The sequence below is a fragment of the Leucopleurus acutus genome, assembly GCF_964270905.1.
Source record: "Leucopleurus acutus genome assembly, chromosome: 18".
NCBI classification, from domain to species: domain Eukaryota; kingdom Metazoa; phylum Chordata; class Mammalia; order Artiodactyla; family Delphinidae; genus Leucopleurus; species Leucopleurus acutus.
The window spans coordinates 21,016,689-21,022,688 of record NC_139160.1 but is presented as its reverse complement, the minus strand read 5'-3'; positions in this window follow the sequence as shown (position 1 = coordinate 21,022,688).

Here is a 6,000-nt window from a genome sequence, read left to right as displayed (position 1 = left end):
GCATCCGGCCTCCTAGCATCAAGGTATCGAGAAGCAGACGTCAACACAGTGGTATTTCTGCTGGAAGAATTCTGTGCAGTGGCTGGGTGTCTTCTCTGGCTGCTCTGTCCCTGACTTTGTGACTCTCTGGCCTGCCTGTGAACTACCTCACGTATTTTCTGCTTAAACTAGCTGCAGTAGATTTTATTGTCCACAAGTAAAAATCTTGACTGATATACTCCCCCATTCCTGTGTGTCCTGGGTGGTTCACACTGAGGCCTCTGGTGTACAGCTGTGCAGGTGGTGCACTGCACAACTCCAGAGGGCAGCATTCACCTAGGCTGAACACCTTTTCCTTATGAACTGTTCTCCTGCAAGGCTGTTGTCGGTCTTTAAGCTCTGCTGCTCCCACTGCCTTAGTTTGGGCCTCACTCCACAGCTGGTACTGTAGCCACCCAAGTGTGAAGGGAGAATTTTCTACAAAGATGACAATTCTTTCAGCCCACATGACCTTCTCCAAGGAATTAAAACTCTTTTAGTCTATAATCTCTTCTGTCCAGACATTTAGAAAAAAATTTTCCTGGGCCTGGAAAATTGTATTAATCATGTGTTTTATTTTTTATGATGTTTTGACATCTTGGGGCCTTGAGGACCTAGAAGAGGGACAGCCCCTCCTAAGGTTAGATAGATAATTCCTAGAGAGAGCAAACAACTTGCCTGAGAGCAGGCCCTTGATATGCAAACCAACCAATCCTGAATCCACACCCCTACCCTCCTCCTTTTATCAGGCCCCTGCCCTAAATCACCCCAGGGGCCAAGTGTCCAGCAAATAAGAGACAATCCTTGTAGTCCAGAGGCCACTGAGATTCAAATACCTAATTCTAAACCTGCTCAGTGTTTCCTCTGCCTCACCCATTCCTTCTCAAAAAATGTACCAATAATGGCTTTTGCCCATGACGCTTTCCCCTCACTCCTGCCTCCCGATCAACCCTGGTGCTTCCTTGTGTGGCTCTGTGTGGCGTGGTGGGTCCCCCCTCCTCTTGGGAATTATAAGTAATAAGCTTTTCTTTCAAAGGTACTTGTCTCTGTGTCTACCATCTTATCATATCTGATTAAAACAAATCCTGGGCATCTTAAAACACTGGGGAGGAAAATATTTGAGCGGCACTAGATAGTATTGTATTCCAAAGTCTTTACGTCTTATGACAACCTGGATTTCCCAAGACAGCACCCTTGTATTTTGATTGTCCTCTGCTTCCGGGAAGTTATTTAAAGGATTCCCCATCAATGCATTCCCCCTCATTGTTATAATGAAGCAGTAATCCTGGTGTTTTGGACAGGTCACTGACCATCAGACTCAAAGTCCCCTTTATCATTTATTTCAGAGAACCTAGGAGCTATCATGAGTAAGGCTCTCTGTGGCCTTCTAGAATCTCTAGCTCTTCTAGAATTTTGGAGGTGAATATATAGATTAAGATTCCAATAGGACTCTAACTTCATTCTTATATCTGGAAGAAAACTCAAAATGCCTGTAGAGTTTATAGTTCCTCTACCAAGACCCTAAACAATTATGGAATCTCAGAGTGATAAAGGATCCTACAAATTACCTAATCTAGATATTTCCTCTATTACTCTCTTCATTATTCAGTGCTTCGTCATCCAACTCTCTTCCCATTGCATGAATCCTTTCTGTCATTTCCAACATTTGCTCATCCCCTTGAATCTGTATTAAGGTTCATTGTTGTGTATTCCAGTGCGGGAGTTGACAAACCGTAGCCCATTGGACAAATCCAGTCTGCTCTTTGCTTTTGTAGGTAATGTTTTATTGGAGCACAGCACACTCATTCATTCATGTATTGTCTGAGGCTGCTTCCACACCACAATGGCAGAATTAAATCGTTGCCATAGAGGACATATAGTCTGCAAAACCTAAAACATTTATTATCTGGCCAGCCCCTGTCCTAGCAGATAGAATGGGCTGGAGTCCTGGACATTATTTACAAGTTCTTCAGGGACAATGTCAAGTTCATCTTTCTCCATGAAGCATTTTTTAAAATCATCTAAGCTTCCATCAAGCTCATCCTCAAACCATGCCAGTTAAAGTCTTTTTTTTAAAGTTTATTTATTATTTTATTTTAGTTTTGGCTGCATCGAGTCTTCGTTGCTGCATGCGGACTTTCTCTAGTTGCGGAGAGCGTGGGCTACTCTTTGTTGTGGTGCGTGGGCTTCTCACTGCAGTGGCTTCTCTTGTCGTGGAGCGCAGGCTCAGTAGTTGTGGCTCACAGGCTCTGGAGCGCAGGCTCAGTAGTTGTGGCGCATGGGCTTAGTTGCTCCGCGGCATGTGGGATCTTCCCGGACCAGGGCTCGAACCCGTGTCCCCTGCATTGGCAGGCAGATTCTCAACCACTGCGCCACCAGGGAAGCCCCAGTTAAAGTCTTAATCATTTCATTAGCTCTTTATTATCTAAGTCTGTGTGTTTCTACTCGTCTAGGCGTGAGGAGCCTGTTTGCTCTAGAACTGTCTTTTTAGGAATATCAGTGTAAGCATGGAGACAGTGGCTCCTTCTAGAACAAATTTATTTACATTCCTGGGTAGTAAAAAATAGAGGTATTCCCTCCTCAGAGAAATTTGCTTATATTCCAGAGTAATAAAACTACTCTCTCTCTCCAGAAAGGAGGAGGGGCAGGTTTGCTAGCAATCCCGTATAAGATCAGAGTCTCCTGGTCTCAGGGTTCCTCTCCCTAATTTATCCCCACTCTGTGCACAGTCAACACCTGTTCGTTGTTCTTTCGGAATTGGGGCTCAGGGAACCTGGACTAAAATGTCCTTCTCGCTGTAAACTGTAGATCGTCTAAATCCATTTGGGCTCTTTGTCTCCTTCTGGCCAAATCTATGGATGCCTGTAACCCAACCCAACCACTGCTACTGGGCCGCTGCTTAGCAACTGCTGGACCATGTGAGAGTTGCTTTATGCACATTTAAATGCATTTATTTTGGCTCCTCGAGTCCACCAAGACGTTCCTGAGGGCAGGGACCAGACCCTCTTTTCCCTTTGTATCATCCAGCAAACCCAACGTACATAGGCATTCAGTAATATTTTTTTGCTTAGGCTGAAGGCACTCCTACATCCTGTCCTGAAGCATTCTTCTTAATGGCACATGAAGACTTGCGACTATTTCTAAATTGCCATGGCTTCCCTGTGCCCAGGTGCCCCTGAGACTCTGGGATCTCAAGCCGTCCTGGGCTTGTTAAGAAGCAGAGGCGAGTTCCAGCCCACCAGAGCCCACCCAGAGACCAGCCCACCATGGATGCGGTAGCGAGGCCTAGGGAATACCGCTCCACCAGCCCTGTGGCCGGAGAGAACTGGCCATACACTCGGCTCCCCAGATTAGAGGCAGAATTAGCAAGATGGGGACCCTCCCTCTGAGGGCCTACTGTGGCTAGTAACCTGCACCCACAATAAAACAAATGCACTTTAGGGACTCCTTCCTCCTAGGTTTGCCAGATTTAGCAAATAAAAATACTTTTTACTTTATTTGCTAAGCAGGCTTCTTCTCTGCCCTCTCCCCTCTAGAGCCTATTCCCCAACTGAGCGTCACCCTCAGGATGTGGTCGCATCACTAAACCAGACCCAGCGACAGTGGTTTTCCCGATTCTCTTTTTTTACAGAGCACCTTTCCCGGGCTGGTGAAGATGCAGATGTGAATGTTTAGGGGATGGACCCAGAGTTTCAGGAGACCTTCCTTGCGTGTTGCTGACGGACCTCGACCTCCTGTCATTGTTCGCAGGAAGCAGGACCACAGGGTAGGTGGTGGGCTCACCTTCTGAATGATCTGGAAGCTTTTCTGTTGCAGGAAGGGCGACCCCTTCCCGGGCCTGAGAGTGGGCTCTTGTCAAACACTTGGAAATGGATTGTCCGAGGAGACACACGTACTGATAAAGCAAAAGACTTTATTGGGAAGGGGCACCCGGGTGGAGAGCGGCAGGGTAAGGCAGCCCAGGAGAACTGCTCTCCACGCGGCTTGCAGTCTCAGGTTTCATGGTAATGGGGTTAGTTTCCGGGTTGTCTCTGGCCAATCATCTTGCTTGGCCCGTAGCTGGTCTGACTCAGGGTCCTTCCCTGTGGCGCGTGCGTCTCTCAGCCAAGATGGATCCAGCGCGAGGGTTTCTGGGAGGTTGGCAGGGCATGTCGTCTCCTCCCTCCTCCTTTCGGCCCCTCCCGAATTCTCCTGGTTAGCTTTCCTCGGCAGCACTGCGTTCTTCATCGCGACCTTCTGATGAGGTCCTTCAAGCGGTTATCATCCTGCCTGGCCGAGGCGGGCAGTTTCCGCCAACGATTCCCCAACATTTCGATGTGTTGGGGTGCTTGATTTCCTGTTTGATTGTGTTTTGTTTTTTAACTCTGTAATTGCCAGAATTATGCGTCAAGTCAGATGTAAAAATCAAGAAATGTCTATCTCTGTGTATTAACAAAGTTGATTTGGAACCTAGGAAGAGGCAGAGAGAAGGGAAGATTGAATTACCTCATGGATGGGTGGTAATCCATGCCCCCAACTTTATCCTTAATAGATGCTTTTCCCAGTGTCCCCCTTACAGAGGGTGTACAGAGTTTATCTTGCCTACCTCTAGGCTAGTAAGAAACCAGTTCAGTGATTTCCTTTTCTCTTGCCCCATAGGCAAGGCTTACATGGGGCTGAGCTCTGAGTGGCTGCCAGAAGTGGCCTGGTAATTCACATTCCCCACAGAGGGCCCTGAAACGGTGACCCCTGTTCAGGCATCCTGGGGAGATTTGCAGGATAAATAAATGCCTCCCTGGGGATTTGCGAGGTATCTCCCTGTCAGGGCTGGGGGCAGAGATTTAAATATGAATTACCATCCCAGCCTGGCAGGGATTTACAAGATAAGCCCCTTCTGTGCTCCTGGGGAAGATTTACACAGAAGGCTGCCTGCCCAGCCTTCTCTCACTCCTCTGTACCCACCACCTCTGCCCCCAAATGACAGGAGAATAGAGTTCCCTCTGCCACTCGGTTACAGGGAACCCCTACCCAATTGCCGTCTGCTCCCCTTTTTGGACTCCATTTAAGTGTTTCCTGCTTCTGCATCTGAAGGTAACTGTGATCGCTTCCCATCACCCCCTTTCCTGCCTTCCTTCCTCCCGCAGAAAGACCGGCTTTCTTCTTCAGGTGGCTTTATCTGCTCCTTTATTATAGTCTCCTGTGGCCCCTGTTAGCATCGTGTGTTCAGTTCTGGATTTGAGAATCTCATCCTCACCCACATACCTCCAGCAGAATCCTCTGGGGGAGAATGTTAAGTCAGAACCCTGCGTTCCACTCTGGACCTCCTGAAGGAAAATCTCTAGTTTCTAGGGCCCAGAAATCAAGTTCTGTTGATCATTCTTAAGCACACTCAAGTCTGAGAACTAACCTTGCATCCCAGAGTGGGCTCGGGGCTGGGCCTCCCTCCCCGGCTGACTTTCCGATGGGTGAGTTTCCCCGTTCTTTCAGTGGAGTGTCTCTCTGGCATTCAGCAACCTTACTGTGCATCTTTGAGTGTATTTTTAGGGCAAGGGCAAGCGTTTGGGACACCATGGTGTGCAGAACTGTCCCAAGAAAGGCTGTGGCCTGAAAAGTAACCTGGCTCATGAATATTCATGCTGGCCCTGTGGTCGGTTTTGATCACTCAGATCAATTCGAGGCGCTTTCTATAAACCTTTGTGAGAGCAGAAAACAGGTTCTGGGACCAAGAACGTAGGGAAGAAGATAGAGGTTAAGATGACTTGACAGGCAATAGGATTAAAACTTGCTCAATCCTGATCTTGCGAGTAACTAACAGTGGCCTGAAACTAAAGAATTAAACCATGAAGGCTCCCTTGACAACTGACCTGATAGGCCCAGAAGTAAATTTCAGGGACACTGTTGTCAGGCAGAGGCAGGGGAGAGCTGAGATAAGGGGCACTGGGAGGAACGGGGTGGGCAGTGACGGCCAGCGAGGGAGGCTTTGGTCTCTCTTCTCAGGGTAGC